Source organism: Spermophilus citellus, assembly GCF_964194105.1.
Source record: "Spermophilus citellus genome assembly, chromosome: 3".
Taxonomy (NCBI): domain Eukaryota; kingdom Metazoa; phylum Chordata; class Mammalia; order Rodentia; family Sciuridae; genus Spermophilus; species Spermophilus citellus.
The window spans coordinates 40,332,870-40,353,731 of NC_138184.1; the positions used below are offsets into that span (position 1 = coordinate 40,332,870).

The 20,862-nt window shown below is 37.9% G+C and overlaps 1 protein-coding gene across 2 annotated transcripts in view; it reads left to right on the forward strand.

Moving 5' to 3' along the window:
* ZNF385D (zinc finger protein 385D) overlaps positions 1-20,862 on the forward strand; it is a 296,749-nt gene that overhangs the window by 203,813 nt on the left and 72,074 nt on the right. The window lies entirely within an intron of this gene.

Here is a 20,862-nt window from a genome sequence, read left to right on the forward strand (position 1 = left end):
CTCTTGCACACAATCCCTTAGCTTATTTCCACACGGCAGATTTGATTTAACCATGAGTACACAGCAGAGTATGCCAAATGAATCGAGAAGGCCCGATTAAGAGCGTTATTACTGACAGGCTTTATTCTCATAAATTCCAAACATTGCATTGTTTTAACTAGTGGCTGTGTGATTCTGGGCTCATTATGGCTGGGTAACTTTCCCTCTGCATATACAGGTAAGTGTTATTGATACCAATTACTCTTTTTAACAGAGTCTTCGTGGTGAAATAATGGCCTCTGAATGGCCCCTTGGGATCGCTCCTCTATAGGACCAGTTTATTCACACATAGCAGGGGAAGCCGGGGGCTTTCTCTAAGCTGGCATTTTAAATCATAAGGCTGCTGGTCCTCCAATTTTATATAAAAGGAAGTCCTGTATGATACATGGATGTCCCTTTAATAAATTACTGTCTGGAACACAAGAACTAGTAGAAATTGGTTGCTTTTCCTTTTCTACAATGGAGAGGGCAATGGTGAAGAACAGGAAATGTTCATGTCCTCAATGGTGGGAAGAGAATCTTTTGCCATGACTGGGGCAAATATAGAATGCTGAGTAGTAAACAAATAGAACAAATTAAAACAACTTCATTACACCTGGAATGTCCACTGGACACACAAAAGCCCCTCCAAGGATCCGAGGTGATGCTTGATGCCTATTTGATTCTAAACGGGATACTGGTACTCTCCCTGAGCTCCCTTGGCATGCTGCATGTGTTTTTCCCAGGTAGTACTAGCAGAGGATGCATGATGCCCCCTCCTTGAGATCCCTGTGTACTCCTTGAATCCAGATGCTCCTGTCACCTCTGTGCTCTGATACCTGGTCTGATGTGTTGAAGGTCCTTCTGTAAACTGTCTCTTGAAATGAATGAACCTTCTTGGATCCCTTTGGTTCTCTGATGTATCCAGATTTGTGCCACCACACTCTAAAGGGGATATGGGGGAGTGCTTGTCAGATTCATTTCTGGTATCCAGAACAAGAGCCGGATTATGCCATTTTATTAACTTAGATGTGAAAAGTTATAGGAAAAGCATGAGTTTTTTTGTTTCATAATTGAAGACTCACTGCATTATTTTGGTGACTATAAGGGGAATGAGTGGTAATGAAGTATTTGAGTTTAATTTCTGTTCCAGATATTGGGGCACAGATGGGGATCCCCAAAGCCACTCTTGCCCTAGAGAACTTCAGATAGCTTTCTAATGTGAACACCTTAGTGAGAAGGCAGAATAAAGAGGAGCCTGTTATCCAGGCTCAGAGTATCATCTTTGCTTGTTCCCTAATTTTTGTACCCCTAGACCTATTTGTTTGTTTTTTGTTTTTACCAGTAATGGCTGTTTGGGCTATTTGACTCCTTTTTAAAAATGCAGAAATCCTTATTATATTAAAGATGCACATCATTAAAAAATATGTTTGCATGATGGGTTGAACTGCTGACTTGGGTCAGGAAAGTCCCCTCCCCCCAATGCATGTTTTCTCTGTTACTGAAAGGAATTGTGACATGTACTTCCAGCTCTTAATGTAAAGACTGGAACATGGAAGGTGGTAGTCACAAAGGCTCTGTCCTTCTAGAAGTTGAATAGTAACAAGCTATGGAAGAGAATCGACATAAAACAAATGTGCTAGAAATTACTAATAGTGGAATGGGTATTGAAATGAGTGGTAATGAAACACCCTTCCAGTCCAGAGGCAGAGAAAATTCCAGAATGACAGGAGGGCTAATCGGAAATGTGTAAAGTTATCACAAACATCTGAAGGCCAAAGGAAGAAAGTATTGGGCATTAGAACTGACCTATATGGACAGATACTTAGGTGGAAAAAAAAATTGTACAGGATGAGACAGTAAAGATTCTAGCACATTCACAGATGTTTTAAGCCCAATTGTAACTTTAAAACTGAATTTCCATGAAACTCTCTAGGAGAACTATGGAGTCCAAGAAAACTCCACCCATTTCATAGGTCATTTATCCAGTTTGATTGCATTATAAATCAGGGGTACCTGAGCTGACAAATTTGATTTTTTTCTTAAAATAATAACTTGTCCTTTTTTTTATTGGTTGTTCACAACATTACAAATCTAATGTATGAAATAAGATAACTTGTCCTTTTTATTACTGCTTATTCCCCGTATTGATTAAGAGTCCAAACCTGGAAACAAAATGAGTCTCTGAACTAGTTTTCTAGGATAGTTAAATACTTGGCAGAAGGAGAGGGAGATGAGGTTCTAGAATCAAAGATTGTGCATTTGTTAGTAACACAAAAGTATAACTCTTCTGCTTAATGCACAAGGATGTTCGTTCATCTAGGAACTTATCCATACATATGACAGACAGACGTTAAAATTTTATTGATTTCACCAAATCATCGCAATAAAGTAATCCAATTATATGAAAGGAAAAAAAAAACCTCTTCCAATTATATGAGGGAAAAAATGAAATGAAAAACACTAAGCTTGGAAAGCATTGGTGTATGAGAACCCTCAGAGTTTGGATAAACATGGTAAAAAGGATAAAAAGTGGACTGGACTTGAATTAGAAAATTGATTTGGGGATTTTCTCTAAACTATAAAGATTAGGACATTCACAAAATACAAGTTTTGGTTACATACTTACTTGATAAAAGAGAGAATTTTGACAGATATTTTCTCTTAAATTCCTAAATTGTGTATTGCTTGATGATATACGGGAGTCTCGATTGCTTCCTTGGAGTCATAAATATGTCTAAATGACCTATGGGGTTAGCTTTTCTTAGTTTATGATCTTGTTTTTGTTCTTTTTTACTACTTATCTCAGTCTGCATGCTAGAATTGTGAACATATGGTACTTTTCAGGGATCAACTACTAATTGTTCATAGAAAGCCTAATTTGTCTATGTCTAGGCAAGAAGAAACTCTCTAATGTTACACATATGTTTAATTCTTGTGATCTAATGAAAAGTGTTAGATTGGTGAATTCACACACACACACACACACACACACACACAAATGCATAGGCAAATGCAGATTTACTATCTGATTCAGCATGTTTTTTTTAAATGCATGTTTTTTGATACAGAAAAAGTAATGACACAAATGAAGGCATTATAGTCAAAGTAACTTTGCAAATGTAATTAAATGGTTTTCTCTTTTATAAAATGCCAAATTCAGAATTACCTGATTAAGTTCTGTGTGATTCTGTCACTTGAATTTCCTTTACTTATGAATTTGAGGATTCTCATTTATTCCCATGGTTTATGTCAGATTGGACTGGGTTATTTGGTAGTAATAAACAGTCTCCAAGTCCAAGTATTTTTGCAACAACTATTACTCACATTAGATATGAGCTGTGTGTCCTCTTTCCATGTGAATTTTAACACCAGATTCAGGTTTTTGAAGCAGCCACTATCTGGATATGGCCAATTCTATGGTGGAGGGAAAAAGAGAGTCAATAGGCAGCAAGCTCTGAGAGATAATTTTTAGTGGAAGCAATACATAACATTCCTCTCACTTTTTATTGCTAAACCTAACCACAGTGGAGCCAAAGAATTCCCTTGGAAGGGAAGCAGAGCAATAGTACAACTTTGCACTGTGACTTCAGCCACCATTGATGTTTATACGCCTCGATAGTCTCTATGCCTGTCCATCTCTTAAATCCAGATCTGCTTTTCCATCCATGGCCTGTTGGTTACTTACTTAGTTTGCCAGTATCAGTATTTAATAGGTTAAAGAAAAAATAGTCCTCATCTTGACCACAATCCTTCACTTCCTTCCTACTCTATCTTTGCTCTTTTCTAATACTGAAGTTCAGATTGAACATTTCAAGTTGTCTTTTCCTCTTCTCTCTCCATCTCCACATCAATACGTGTATTGGAACTTACTTCCTTCCCGTTCCCCAAAAATGGCTTCCATACTTTGACGCATTCTTACCCATATCTTGGTCTTCTGGGTCTGTACCTTGCCCATCAGTTTCCTTAGTCTCCATGCAGGTCCAACTGCTTCTACACTTGTACTGTGACATGCACGCCATTCGCTCTGTTGTCCATATCTACTATGTGGTGCACAGATTTAGAAACCATCATTCTGCCTTTCTGCTGGACCTCATGGGCATCCTTGGTGTGATAAGAGTGCACCCTTCCCAAGTTCTCTTCTACTGCTCACCTGCAATATTCTCCATCATAGATACATCTTGTTACCCCATCATTCTTTCTCATGTTCTCTTTTAAACCTCTCTCTTTAAAGTCAATCACTTTTCTTCTCCCTGCCCATGGAGTCCCATAAGAATACATTCCTTTTGAACTATAGTATTCTTGTTGAAATATTATTTTCATACATTTACCTTCTCCCATTGCTACATGGCATATCTCTTGGGAGTACATATTTTTTTTACCTTTATTTTTTTATTTATTTTTATGTGATACTGAGGATCAAACCCAGGGCCTTACACATGCTAGGCGAGCGCTCTACCGCTGAGCCACAACCCCAGCCCCATGAGTACATATTTGATTAATCATTTTATTGTTTTTTTTTTACAAAATTGTTTACTTTTTTCTTTACGAAGTATTCTTATATTAAATGTGAAAAGTGAACAGGTTTAAAACTCGGACAGATATATATGTATATATATATTATATAAATGTCAGATATATATGATTGCTAAAGAAGATTTTTGTCTTATTTTTTGAGATTCTCTATTTGTACGGATAAAGAATGTCTGACATTTCTAATGGCCCTTTAGTCACTATCAATCAGGAGTTAATTAGCCTGTTGAGTATATGGATTTGCCTTAGTCATCTAATTGGTGAGGTCTTAGAACATTTCTCCTTGGTTTTATTATATAATCCTCTTTATCAAGTCACAGTGAGTTGCAAATATATTCATCAGATAATGTTACTAAATTACAATTTAAATTTGCACTTTTCACTCTCATGACTCAGCCATCTTGTATTCATTTTCATGTCTCTCTTTTCTTTTTATAAATTTAAATTGTAATCCAGGGACATTGTACTCATCAAACTCAGAAGTGCCAAGAGTAAAGTACTTTTGAATCTTTTGTTGAGAAGATCCGTGAAGGCAAAGGAACATTTATTTACTCTGCATCAATAATTTGCTCTAAGTGTTTACTGGAATTACAAAATATGTTCAGGGACTCAGTGATAAAAGAGATTTTTCTCATGATAAAATGATAGCCAGTGACTGGAAATAAATGCACTGGGGACAAAGCCTCATAGAAAAGTCGGTACATCCTAAGGCCACAAGTCTGAGTCTTGTTCCTTCCTGAGCGTTAGCCTCTTGAACCAGCTTGTTTATCCCAGGCCCAGTGCCAGATGAAGCTAAGTACACATATTTTTTTAAACATTTATTTTTTTAGAAGTAGTTGGACATAATACCTTTATTTTATTTATTTATTTTTATGTGGTGCTGAGGATCGAACCCAGCGCCTTGCACATGCTAGACGAGCACTCTACCTCTGAGCCACAACCCCAGCCCCAAGTACACATATTTTTTTCTTTGGGATTTAAATAGAAGCCAAATGATAACAATGCTATTAGTGGTGAAGGTGATAGAAGAATAGTTTATAAGGTAAAACCAACCTCATTGTCACTTAGTAAACAAACGGTTTTCAGTAGAGGATGAGTTTGAATTAGCTTTCATTTCTTTTGTCATGAGGATGGTGGAAAGTTTGTCTTGTTTGATTTAGGCTTCAAAGATTTGAAAATAGTGACAAAATACAACGTGAGCTTAACTTCAGAAAGCTATGTGTCTCTTATATGTATTTATATTTATGATGTATTTGTATATATGATATTGCCCTGGAGCTCTTTAAGGTGAAGGCCCCAGCTCTGGGAGTCCCAACAGCATAGATTCTGACACCTGTCCCAAGACACCAATTGAAGAGATGACCGTGAAGGCAGGAAAGGAACGATAGTCGTTATCATGACACCAGAAAGACCAGGGGACTAGCATACTCAACCCTATTCTCAGGTTACTAACCTGAACTTCAGGTTAAAAAGAGAAAGAATCAGGGCACAGAATGGGAGGTGTGCATAATTACACAGTTTGATGCAAACTGTGGTCTGGATGATCATTATCTGAACATAGTGCTGCAAGGTGACTCCAGAAAAGTCTTACTGCTTAAGGGAGCAATCTGGTTCCCCTGAGATGATTGCTCCTAGGGAAGCAGCCTCAGTTCCTGTCATGTTCCCACTCATGAGGTGGGGGGCAATCTCCTCATGAGGTGATTTGCATGCAGGGCAGGCAGAACTTTTATTCTGCTTTTATTTACCCATCTGCAGCCATGTTTCTTAGCAAAAGCAGCCACTAAGTCCCTGTTACAATATGGTATGTTATATACTAGACATGAATATAAATACTGTGTGCAGATAGTTATTTACATATGAGATTCTGTCTTTAATGCTTGATGAAGTGTTCCTCTGTATTAGGTCTTCATAATCAGTTTTGGTTTCTTTGAGACGGGAAACGAATTATCTTGTGGGTTATGAATCTGGAACTCTGTTGAAATTTAAGAGGCAATATAAAGTGATTTGAAAGGGAACACATTTCCACTAACTCCTATATATCTGGTGAAGTGTTGTACAAATGTCCCTCTTAGCATGTGGAAATTATGCTGGCTCCTGGGGTCTTTCTTTTCTAACCTGTCCTCTCAAACAAAGGCTCCCTGGGACAATAACTCCCATGATGAAGGACCCCACTGCCTACATCTCGGGGCGGGGCGTAGGAGCTGAAGCACCATTGTGACACCATTTATGCCTCAAGTGCATTTTCTTTTCTTATCACTGGCTCAAGATTGGTCAAAGAAAGAGATTTTATCAAGTGTTTCCTTCTCAGAAGATGTGTGATAAGTGCCAGCAGAATGTGCTAGTAGTAGATCTTTAGAGAGATTGAAAAAAATGAAAAGAAATTCAGAAGAAGGATTAAAAAAAAAAACAGCAAACATTTATTTAAATATTGTGGTTCCAGAATCTTTGTATGTGAATTGGTGATGACAAATTGTACATTAGGGGTGACATGAAAATAACAGAAAATATTCTATTATCTTCTTTTTCGTGCATGGGGAAATCAGGATAAATGGTGTTTTGCTGGTTCTATTTGGCTGATAAAAGTTTTGACCTAAATATATTACATAAAACTGCTCCCTGAGTCACAGGAAAATTTCTCGATGAATTCTTCATCTTGACAAGTACATGTTGACTTCCTCAACATAATGAATGAGTGAAGCTATAAGAATCCCAGCCTCCTAAAGGATCTGTACACCAGCTTTGTTTAGGTGCCTGGTGTACAGTACATATGATAAAGAAAAAAATAAGAAATTGATGCGTGCATAATTTTGTGTTCGAGTCTTAAAACAACTGGGTTCCTTGCCTGTGTGTGTTTGCTCGTGTGTGCTATAGGAGAGGAAATACTTTACTTGTGCCTTCTGAAGGTTTGTTAGTTGAACCTTTGAAATAAGCTGACAGCAAGCAGATGAACAGGGGAAAGGTATGCAAGGGTGTTATGTGCACAAGGGTATAAAAGGACAGAAAGATATATATATCTCAACACCCAGTGAGGTGTAGAAGCTTTTATACCATCTTCATAAGGGATAGGGGAGACAAGATGTAAGGGAGACATAGAGGTAGATAAATTATTTTGGGAGGAAGATGATTATTCTCACTGAAGAATAGGCAATAACCCGTGACAGAGTTCCTTTGGGTGTGGCACTGACATTTAGTCTCCTCTGCTACCATAGAAGTCTGTCTTACCTGATTAACCAGATTCCTGGAGAGGGAATAGTTAGCAATTGAGTTCCCTTTAGAGGATCTGTCCCTAGGCAGATAAGGGGAGTCTAGAGAAAGCTCTTCCCTTCTTTTGCTGTTCTCTAGTTGCCCTCACTATGAACTCATCAGCATATCACAGGGGCATATTTTGAGATGCATTTCCCAAACCCCTTCAATGCATAAGTGTGTGTGTGTGTGTGTGTGTGTGTGTGTGTGTGTGTGTGCGCGTGCGCGCATTATATACATGTGTCTACGTGTTTTTACCAAAAATATAAAATCTATAAAGCAAATGATAAGCTGAACACCTAAGTAGTATCTCTGATATACCAGACATCTGGATGGAATTTAAAAATGATATTAAAACTCCCGGTGGCTTTGTCTACAGATGCCATACTCTTGGAAATATCTGTGTCTCTGTGTATTCATGGAAGAGCTTTTTGCCCCTTTTTAATGCCCCTTTTAGAAAAATTTCAGGTATAAAGGAGAAATGACAAATATAACAAAGGAATTAAAATCTGATCAGATGTGACAGAATGTCAGATGAGCACCTTGTAAAAACACGTGGACGATTAGAGAACTTTGTCTCTAATGTGGGGATGTTAAGAGGTTTGGTATCTAACAGTATTAGATGTGAAGTGTGCAACAAGAACAGGTTAACAGCCCATTTCTTAGTCAGGAGACAATAAGCCTCTACCGAGTCCTTAGGAGAAACAAAACACAAACCAAAGCAGATAATTTGAGGCAAAAATTTATGCTTGCAAACTCCTGCTGTCAAAACTGCATTGTGATCTAGTCTTTGCCCATCATTTCTGTCGGTCTTGCATGTCTCTTCTCATCTCCAGCGCAACAAAATCACTTGAGGATCAGAAGCAAGGTTTATAGGTGCTTCTGCTATAACAGTCCTCCATTATACCTCGCCCGAACCCATGCGTCATATTCTGTTGCAAAGAAGAACGTACATGTTGTATGACAATGCATGTTTACATGGGCACACACAAGAGTGTATAGGACCATTCACCCTCCTGGCTGGCCAAGTTCTACTTCCAGGCTTCTGGGTTGGCTCAGTTCTTGCATGTATTAAAGCTTTATCTTCTTTGTCCAGCCCATGACATACTCAGCTTCTTGATGCAATTACACCTTCATTTCATACACCTTTGCCCTAACAGCTAGCATAGTTTTGTATTCAAAAATATCAGTAAATAGTACTGCTTCCCTGCCACCAGGAAGATCATCTCAAGAATTCTATTGAAAGTAAAAACAACACATTTTGAATATACAGTAACAATTTGAGGGCATGTATTCCTAAGTTTTAGTAGCTGAACTCTAGTACGTTTAACTGCTTTGAGGTACGAATCAAAGGTATTAACCAGGTTAACTCAGAATTTGAAGGTGCAACCACTGGGCTGAACATTTCCCAGAGACAGCATAAAATTAAGTTGCTATTTTAATTATCATAATTGCATTCAGATTCATCATTAAATTACTGTGCTACCTAAGTTTCTAATGAGAGTTAAGAACATTTTAAAAAGCTCCATTGAGTCACATTGATGATGTATTGAACTTTAAGTTGTGACATTGGTATTAGATTAAATTTGAGGGCAGTGAGCACATTAACTCCATGGAATAGAGTTGGTGCCACTCTGCCAGTACGCAACTGTCTCTAATTTGGTCTGCTTTTGTTGTGACTGCGTTTGAGGGCAGCCTTGACAATATTTCACTTTCATGTGATTGCTCAAATCAATCACCCTCAGACTTAACAGTTGGTGCCTGGCCAGAGTCCCAGGTGAAGGTCGTGATGCAGAATGTTAGAAGTAATGATACTGACCCATTTGGACCTTGTTTTATTTTTTGGCTGACCTCTGTTTCCCTGCCAGTACTATAAAAGTGAAACCAGAGGGAAAAGTAAGGCTTTTCTTCCATGTTAACTCTGAAGTAGAAGAGTTTGGGGGAAAAAAGAAAACCTTCCCTACCCTTCACCGAAATGATCAGAGATCTGCAAATCTGTTTCATGATTATTTATCTGTCCTTTTATCTATGCATGCATTCATATTCTTAGATCTGTACATATTTTTTTTCCTTTGGCAATATATTAGGTACTGAAGAAATAAAAACCAAGACCCAGATTAGAAGCTCTATCCCCCTGCCAAATGTCTTCAGTCTGATTGAGAAAACAAGGCATAACCACAAAATTTAATTCAAGTAGAAAATGATTTATTGGGAAAAAATAGCAGGAATAGTTCCACGAAAGTGGAGAGCAAGTGCGATGATCATTTTATGTGAGCGAGGCAGGAGGGGGAACAAATATTTTGTTAATGCTAAGAGTACATTATGTAATCTCTCAAATAACTTTTTTGATGCAGTGTTCCATTTAATCAACATGTGAGTATTCAATATTTGCTGGTCCTTTGGTAGAGCTTCTGTCCCCCGGTGGCTCATAATAATGAAGGTGACAGAACAAAAAGCTATAATGACATGGCTTAAAAGTTCTGTGCTTTTAAAGACCACGCTTGTGAAGGTTGTAGAGATACCTAAATCTTAAGCAGTAAATATTCTTAAATTCACAGATATAGAAATCCAGTTCTTTCTTAAGAAACTTGACTGTTGTCAACAATTCCACTACAGCAATGGTATACTTTGAACCCAATTCTGATTCTTCTCAGGGCCTTTAGTCTTGCTGTCTCCTTTAGGCATCAAAACACAATCCTGCCATAGTTCTCATTAGCACTAGCTCCACTAGCTCTAACTTTGGTTGCTAGTTGTCTGTTACCTTACTCAGGGTAGTTCTTTTCATTTAGCAAAACCATCAACCCTGCCTTAGCAGGTAGCAGAAAATACTTGTTTTTACATATTAGACCTTGAACCTATCAAAAGAGCCTGATGTGCGTGTTGTGTCTGCCTTTGGCGTATGCCCTTTACATCTTCACTGTGATTTTTTACCTGAATAGAAGCTGGTAAGAGAATACAAGGTCCAGGGCCAAAGCTTGACATTGGTCCACATTTTGTTAATGAAATCATGCTATTTTTAAATTATTTTTCCAGAAAAGTTTGTTGTTTGAAAGTAACATTTTTGATATTGTGTAAAATATGATAATTTAGGATTTGCATATGAAACCATTTTACCTTCATTTTTATCTGTTTATGTTTGATTTTGTGATGCTGTTTAGACAATGACAAAATTCCCTGGAAGAAAAAGACTCAAGTCACACAAAAAGAGATCATAATTTTTTTAGTCAAATGTTGTTTTTTCTATGTGAATATACAAAGCTATCAAAAAAAATATAAGAATTTATATGTTGAAAAAAATCAAGAGTCTTGCAGGATATGTGTGGTCTGCTAGGAATGGTCACTTGGAAAACTGCTTTAATTTTGGGGGGCAAGTAAGGTGATATTTAGTACAATGAATTTTGTAATTGAAAATCCAGTAACTTAGAAAGGAGTGGTTCATGGCCCATAAATTCATGCTATCTGCCATTACTGAGACATTTTAGATAAGCATATAGTTATACTTAAAAATAAGCTACAATTGTCCCACAGTATCCTTGGGGCATTGGTTACAAAACTCTCTGCAGATCCCAAAATCCATGGATGCTCAAGTTCTTATCTAAAATGTCATGGAATTTACATATAGCCTATGCATATCTTCTCATATACTTTAAATCATTTCTGGATTAGTCATAATACCAATACAATGGAAATGCTTTTTAAATTGTTGTTACACTATGAAATAATAACAAGGAAAAAATGTTTATATATTATCGGTGCAGGTGCAATTTTTTAAAAAATAAATCTTTTGATTGACAGTTGGCTGAATTCATGGACCAGGAATCCATGAACATAGAGCACCAACAGTAATGTAGTCCTGAGTTTAGAGGTCACAAACAATTTTCCCCACAAAGCTGTCAATTTTTTAGCAGGAAAAAAGTGTCATTTTTATTTACATAGCTCTTCAAAATTTTTAATGTCATTATATAAAATATTACATTGTATCCTCATATAAAACAAAATGATGAAATCCTATGAAGAGTTATTTCTAAGTTATTGACATCCTAATTTTAAAGAACTTGCTTTGCAGAACACTGTGAGTATCCAAACTGGAACAGAAATCATAGTTATTTCTGTTAGCAGGAACATATAAATCTTTCATTTGCCAAACAGTATGAAAAATACGTTAGTGATATAGTATCTGTCCTCTACTTATTCCCAGATAGTGGTGTGTATTAACTTTCACATCCTAGTCAGGGAGAGTACTTTGACATCCTGAAAGATATATCTTTAAAAAGTTTTTCATAAAAAGTTCTTTACTCCAGCAACTGCAGGTAAAGACACTTTTTTCCTGTGCAATCCAAGATTCTAAACAGATTATATGCCTTTGTGTTAATAAAAACTGATCTAATAACTACGGTTGGAGCAACAATGGAATAATTTACTTGTCATGGCTGTCGAATTCATTGAGTACTTGGTCCACTGATATTCTCCGTTCTTTGATAGGTGACATCTTTCATTAAAATTGCAGTTAATGGGGGAGAATTGGATAGCTTTCTGAGTTGTATCCTTTATGACTTCCTTCACGTGCTCCCAAATATTGAATTGTTTATGTAATCAAACTAAACCTATCCAAATGTTATTTTTATAATGCAAAGAGTAATGAAACAAAGAAATCGAGACTTGAATGACAAAGTTGTATTTTCTCACAAAGAACACACTTAGACTCTGTGAAACATGCCAGTTCACTTTGTGGGTACTCTATCATTAGTTTGATTCAGTTTAGCTCTAGGTTTTTAAGAATGAATATTTGTCTTTTACTTAGAAAACTTTTCTTTATGTTCCTCAAAATTCTTTGCAATATAAGTTTCTACACAGTCAGGAGTTTCTGTCTTCATATTCCAGAAAAAAAAAATGAAGCATTTATTTTGATGTACCACACTCCCTGGTCAATCAACATATTTGCTCTTGAGCATCTTCACTGATACTCAGTTCAACTTTAGCATTATGCAAATCACAGATGTGGCTACTTAGAGTCTCTGTGGTGTATTTCAACTTAATGAAAGCTTTATCCAAGTGTAGCTTTACCTTTAGTGCATAAATCAAAAGTAAAATTTCACATGACTGGATTAGGTTACAAAATGGAAATATTCACTGTCAAAGGTAGATAAGTCATCAATTCGTCTCTTCAGGGTTCAGCAAGTTTCTTTTTTTGCAAGGGGCCAGGTAATATTTTAGCCTCCATCACAACTACTTAATCCGACCCTGCTGCATGAAAGTAGCCATTAGAAATATGTTAAATAAATCAGGCAACTGGGGTGATGGCTTAGTGGTAGAGTGCTCGCCTAGCATACATGAGGCATATACATGATCCTCAGCACCACATAAAAACAAACTAATGTATCCACCTAAAACTAAAGATGCATAAATAAATAAATATTTTAAAAATAAAATAAAATAAATCAGGCAGCAGGCCTAGTGTGTGGCCTAGGGACCCTACTCCGTGAATTCCTTGTCTGAATGACTCCAAATACTGAGCTACTTCATGCTTGTACCAATTGTCTATATATGAAAAATAAAGTAATCCAAACTTGGTAATGGAAAAATAGTAGTAGTAGTAAATCTCTTAAATCTGGTGGTTGAGTGATATTAAGTAGGATGTTCTTCCATAGGCAGAGAGCAGAGATGCATCTTCTGTATTAGAGTGATGAGATAGCTTCCATGTACCTACTCCCATGTCCGGCTCTTGATGCTGTCCTGATACCACAACCAGTGCTGACAGCCGGAGCACCTACTAGTGGTCTCTCCTTGTGGATGAGCTGGGATTTTTCACAGTATGGCACCTGGGTTACAAAAGAAAAGATATGGGCCAAAGCTATATTTTCTTTTACAGCTTAGCCCCTAAAGTCACAACATTTTTTTTCACTCTATTCTTAGATAGGTACTTGGGGAGAAGGGCTAGATTCCACCCAGTAATGGTAGAATGACAAAGTCACATTGTACATTGTAAGAATAGCCTATGAGGTGGGACTATCTTTGGAAAGTGAAAAGGGACATTTTGTTTATTATTTATTGATATGGATTGGGATGACAGCAATAGAAAAGGCAAGACAACAAGATTTAGAGAACAACAAGGGAGAGATTGGGGATGGTAGGAGGGACCCATGAAAATGGTAGGTAAGGCAATCAAGAGCCAAAACCAGGTTTGTGGAAGGTTAAAATATCAGAACCATGTATTTGAAACAGCAACCAAAAGAGGAACTTCTATAAAATGTGGATGGATAATCTGAAGAGGTCAGATGAAGGTCTTAAGCCCAACCATGGAGGGAGTCAGAAAGTGGTCTCCAAACTGGAAGGACAGGAGGCTATTGACACGGAGGCCAAATTCAGAACAAGGACCTTCTCGATGTTCTGCAGGTCTGAAGCCTACTTCACATCAAGGACTGGCCAGTAGCAAAGGATGTGGCAGATAAATGAATGTTTCTGGCCAGAAAAGCACGAGTCTTGACTACTGAAGCTGAAACATGACAGGTGTCACAGAAGCAAAAAATTCACTGAAATGACTACATCGGCTGGTTGGTTTGACATCACAAATCCAAAAATAGATAGAAACAGCCCATCTGGGAAGCTAAAGAATGAAGAAAGTCTTCAAACTCCATCCCCTAACTTCTCTCATCTTTTCACTCAATAAGCCATTCTCTGCATTAGAGCCCTCAGAAGAGCCCTTCAGAGCATGCACCTTGATACGAGAGCCCTGAGACATCTGTTGTGCCATTTTAATCCTCCCTCCTCTGTACCCAGCCTTCTCTGTCTGTGAACCAAATGTGCCTATTTTTTGCTCTGCTGATTTAATAGCCCCAGGAAAGTTGATAATGTAATCATAGAAGTTCTATCTGAGTGGAACGTCTCGGGTTTCATCTCCCATCTTTCTGTGGGACTCCTTGGACTCTGTGGGCTCTATATTTTTCTATATTTCAGCCACCTTTGGTGCAAAGCTTATTGGAATATTTCTTTCTTCTGGGTGCCTGTGTTCCTGTCCTCCTGTTGCCTGCAAGAAAAAAATCTCATCATTATTTAGCAGTGTTTTAACAAGTTTCAGTCCATTAAAAGCAGAAGAAAGCATTAAGTGGCATCCTTCAGCTTTTAACTGGGAGCTTTCATCGGTTTATTAAGAGACTCTATCTGCAAATGTGCTTGTTCCCTGCTAGGGCTTCAGGCCGACTCTTAAGAATAACAACAGCATCCTTTGGGACTAGAAACCCAATTCTAAATACTACCTTCAGGTAAGCTTCTGGAATGTTTTGGCAAGATTAAACAAATAAATGCCAACATTTACTTTCCAGAGAGCTCAAACTGGCTGGACTTATTAACACTCGAAAAACCTTGATCTAAGAAAACAGCCAAGACTGAAGTAACAGACTACCTAGTGAGCCCAAGTTTACTTTAGTTGCCATGTTCTTAATGTGAATTCCACCCTGTTTCTCCAGAGCTGTGACATTGGATGGGTAGAAGCCTAGGAATAAGGATACATAGAGCAATGCAGTTTTGAATTCTTACATAGATAGTCAAACATCCTGTAAGTTATTTTGCCTTTGTGCTTATATGGTGAGAGATTCTATTCTGGATATGTAGATGTATGTGGGCACCTGAAATGCTAAGCTAATATTATCTTCCTGAAGAACAGGCACACTTCCTTCCTTCTTGATAAGAGTTGTATTTCCCTTTATGCCTTGACTGCCAGGAAGATCGGAATGAGTACTATGAACAGTCGTTGTCCTCATTGAAGTTAATGGAAGGGACATGAGAGACTTAGATCAAGCACAAGAAAGGAAAGAAAAATAGAAATCTATCTGTGTTTCATAGAGTGAAGGGGCAAAAACACATTCAAAGGATGTGATTCAACCTGGAGAGATGGTGCCCATACAAACATGTAAGTTCAATATTAAAATACATTTTCCCATTCTCCTTCCAGTACAGCACATTGGAGACTGTTAGGGAAGACTGGCTTGATTCCAGTGCATATCCAGTTGTGATAATAGCAATAGCTTACACATCTGAAGCACTTATCCTGAGTCAAGCTATGTAATGTTTTACACGGATTGATGCATTTAATCTTTGCAGCAGCTTAACAAAAGTTTTGCTCTTGTTTTCATTTTGTGAATGAAAATACTAAGGAACAGAGAGGTTAAGTACTTGCCTTGGTAATGATTTTGCAGAAACCAGGATTTGAATCTAGCAAATGTAATTCCAGTGAGCTGATCCTGAGCACTATGCATGTTGCTTCTGTTATCCAAGTTGCCATCTGATAAGTGTTATGTTTTCATAAAGGAGATTTGAGTCTTTCCCTCAGTCAAATTTTCTCCATTCCTTTACTATATTAATGTTATCTCTTCTGTGGTATGGGTACCTGTGCACATGTGGGTGCATATTTGTATGTCATTACATTTGGAAGCATCAGTAAATATAAGGAATCAACAATGAGAAAGATGTAGCATTATTAGATCTACTGTCATAATGTCAAGTGAGATTTGGAATTCTCAATAGATATAGCACTCACCAACTATCCATTATTCTTTCCATTTCCAAGTCCCTTTTGTATTTAATTTGGGCCATATAGTGAATTCCAGCTCATGTATTTATGAGCAAAGGCGACAGATTGCAAACTACTATGTTTACAAAGGGAAAAAAATGGCATGTGGAAGCAGACTGGTAAATTGATGATAAATGACAAGACTTTGTAAGAAGTAAAAGTGTTGGAAAAAATTGGAGGTATTCGTCCTAGAAAAGTTTGAGGAAAGGTGTGAACTATTCTCAAAATCTGCTGTGCCCCATGTGGGAGAATTAAAAGGCTTGTTCTCTACAACCTGTTAGAATACAACAGGACTAATTAGCAAAAGAAACAGAGGATTTCATGAGTTCCTCTGAAAGAACTTATTTTTGATACTACATTCAAGATACTCCAGCATGGGCTGGGGATGTGGCTCAAGCGGTGGCGCACTCGCCTGGCATGCGTGCGGCCTGGGTTCGATCCTCTGCACTGCGTACCAACAGGGATGTTGTGTCCGCCGAGAACTAGAAAATAAATATTAGGAATTCTCTCTCTCTCTCTCTCTCTCTCTCTCTCTCTTTAAAGAAAAAAAAAAGATACTCCAGCACATTTATAAGTATTTCATTTCTTAATTAGTTTTGCCTATATTCTTCTACTTCTAGTAGAATAGAAGCTCCTTAAGACTAGGGATAGGGCTGTTTTGTTCATGGCTATTTTCTTGGTACTTTGCACATTCCTAGAGCATCATAATAAGCATGGTGTAGTCATCAAATAAATCTATTGGATGAATGAATGAATGAATAAAAGAGCTGTCTCTCACATAGAGCCCTTCAGATATATTTCTGACTTTGGAGCAGTTCTGTTGCAGCCCTGTGACAAGTTATTAGGAATGTTTTGGAGCAAGCTCCAGCTCTGAATTATTGTTATAGTAGATGTGATCTAATGTCTATCCCAATGTTCACACTTTCGATTTTTATCTCTTAACATTTGAGCTTTCCTGATGGTTATAGCTTTTAGCTTTTTACTCCCTTCCAGATAGGAAATACAGTCAAGATGTCTCTCGCAAAACCACAGAGAAATATTGCAGGCATTTTTTTTTAGCCCTTCCTGTTTGTGAAGGCATTTATCATCTTTTGATAACATGTCATCATGTTCAGAGAAATAGACAACATGTACTTTGTAATCGGGATGGGAGGCTGTGGCATGACAGATGGGAGCCTCTATCAGGTATCATCATCAAATATGAGTCTCTGAAATGTGTGTGTGTTTGAAAGGCTTATACTTGCATTTATGATGCTTGGCTCCATTTCTTCATATGTAGTTATAAATTGATGTGTGCAGTGGCACCTCATTTCAAGTTGGGTGCTCATATCTATGCATGGCCAAGTCTTGATCATCACTCAGATTAGCCTCATTATTCACCAAGCATCCCTTCCACTCAGCTGGTCCTTGGCTGGATTTGTGACTCTCAAGACAGATTCTTTCAGTCTCTGCTGAGCAAATTTCCAGAGAAGGATAGCCCTTAAATTGTCAGCTATGAAAATCAGCGTCTAGCCACTCAACACCCAGCATAGGATTATTCTATGTCACGTAGCTATTATAGGATAATTCACTGCCATCAAGAAGCTTTCAGTCTTGTTTGGTAGATAAAATCAAAATGTAAATACTATGATGTAAGCCTAAAAATACAGGTAAAAAGGGTGATACAGCAGTGGGGGCAGGGGTAGGGTACAGGTGAGCCTTTGGTTTGGAAAAAGAAGGTGAGATTGAGAATCAGACTCTAGGATTCTAATCTCTGCTGTACCATTTAATTTTCTTTGTTTCTCCTGCAATAACTTATACAGAGGATGATCAATAGCACAGTTAAGGCAGCTAACAGATTGCCTGGCACATAATTGGTACTCTGAAATCTTAGAAAGTTACTATCGTCACCACTATTATTGTGTATTGTCATTTTGAGATAGAAATGAGATATTTTACTTCTCTGTGAATCTTACAAATGAAAAAAAATAAATGATGTTGGGCAAAGAGATTAAAAAGCTGTATAAAGGAAACCCCATAGAGGAAACTGAGAGCCAGCTAGGAAGGGCGGAAACAGTTGTAAAGCCACACAGTGTGTCAAGGCATCCTGGGATTTGACATGCCTGATAGGTAGGAGTTGGTGACGCCAGTGTGTGTTAGCCCCCTTCTACTGGCAATTTAGGACAACTGACTCTCTTTCCTCAGATCAGCTACAGTGTTTGGTAGAGTCTGCTTCTCATAATTAACATGGATGTCTCTTCTTTAAAGTCCGTATTACGACCTGTGTCTAGCTTTGGCAAGTACGTAAGCCCTGTGGATCAAGACAACCATCTTTTTAGAGGGAAATCTCAGCTAGCCAATTGATCATGGCAACCCTCAGGCTTTAAAACACCTACATGTGGAATAGACCTTGGCATGTAGTTAAAGCAAATAAATCAATTCAAACAGACCCTGGGGAGTTTCTGGGTCCAGAGAAGGTAGAGTAAGCACATTCTACGTATGCTATTCCTCCTGATAACTACAACTACAATGAGGCCTGGAGAGGAGTCATAAAGCAACTTTCAGGAGAGGGAGAGGATGGATAAAAAAAAGTAGGGCTGAATGGGGACCTCAGGACCTGTGCTATTACCCAGTGGGAAGCTCCTCGTTTTGCTTTATTTTTTTTTTATTTTGTTTTGTTTGTCTCCTACTAATGCCAATCTTGGGCTCCTAGAAGATCCTATAACCTAGAGCTGTCACTTGCTGTAAAAAAAAAAAAAAAAAAAAAAAAACAGCCCCAAGACAAGCTGTTCTTTCTAGTTCTCTTCTAGATCTGGAAGAGGCAGCTCTAGAGAACAGGACCCTTTTGGCAGTACTCCCTGAACTTCAGAGGACACCACCCAGAAGCTATGCCTTGCCTTCTCTGCCACCCTCACTTCAGAAGCAGAGGGAAAGTCCTGCTGACTGTCTGTATTCAGCTCTCATGCAAGTAGAGGCAGTGAAACAAAATAAACTTGAAAGAGTATGCGAAATCCCACCAAAAAAGGAAGTTGCAGGTCCTGCCCGTACTCAAGGGGAGGAAACCACAGAAAAATGTGAACAACATCAACCAAAGATCATGGAAGGTCTGGTGTGGAGTTTGTCCATTTTATATAAGTATTAGTATTAATCTTGGCTCAGCAAACATATTCCCTGATAATATAGTGACTCAAATCATATGCAGTTTATATCAAGATGTCAAAATACTATCCCTAGGTCAACCATCTCGGGTTTAAATAAAATTTTATCCAAAACAAACAAAAAGGTACTAGGAGAATTGCAAGTCAACTATCTCTGACAGAATCTGAACCCTTGAGTATCCTTCTTTGACAAGTTGGAAAGTTGTTAAAACCTTTGTAAGCAGATGGCTATGGAGAGACATTGTGGAAAGTAGGTGTTTTTATTCCTGGTCTCATGATCTCTCTGGTCAAACTCCTATAGTGTAAGGTGGCCATAGCAGTCACATTCCAGCAGCTTCTCCCAACACATCCCTGAGGTGGTTTTGTAGCATTGTAGCTCCGGCAAGATGCTGCCTTGTGAGCAGCTTTCCTTGGTATCTAGAGAACAGATTTCCAGCAAGTTCCACCAAGAAGTCCTATAGAAACCTCTCTAGCATTCAGTGAGTTACGAACAACACTCTCTCCAGTGACGTCTGGGTTGAGAAAGGAAACTTTTTTTCCCTGGACACATGATGCTTATATCTGCTGATCCTGTATTATTTAGAGATCTCTTTTCCTCTTACCTGCTAATTGTCATTTAATGTTCCCATTCCAGTTAATACTAAATTTTCTTGTTCAAATTACTAGGCAATTTCCCTATCATAATTGGACTCTGCTAAAGAATGTCACCAAAGGCATGATCCATAAAAGAAGAAAAATTAATTGTACTTCACCAAAATTAAAAATGTTGTAGTCGGGCATGGTGGCATATGCTAATAATCCCAATGACTTAGGAGGCTGAGACAGGAGGATCACAAGTTTCAGGCTAGCCTTGGCAACTTAGGGAGACACTATCTCAAAATAAATAAATAAAAACAGCTGGGGATATGACCGAGTAGTTAAGCCCCTGGGTTCAATCCCTAGTAGGAGGTGGGAAAAGTTTGTGAAAGTCAAGAAATAGAAAATATTTTCAGTTCAAATATCTGGCAAAGATATTGTATCCAGAATATATAAAGAATGTTTAACGCTTAATAATTAGAAAAGGTAGAAGTTCAATTTGAAAATAGGCACAAGGTTTGAACAGATATTCTTCTGAAGAATGGACAGATGGCAAATAAGCCATGAAAAGATATTTGATGCCATTAGCTGCTGGGAAAATGCAAATTAAAGCCATGATAAGCCACTACTACACACCTGTTAGAATTGCTAAAATAAAATAAATACTGACAATTCTAACTACTTATGAGAATGTGGATCAATTGGGACTTTGTACATATTTCTGGGGGAAACACAACTAACATAGCTATTGAGCAAAACATTTTTGGCAAAGTTTATTTTCAAGATAAA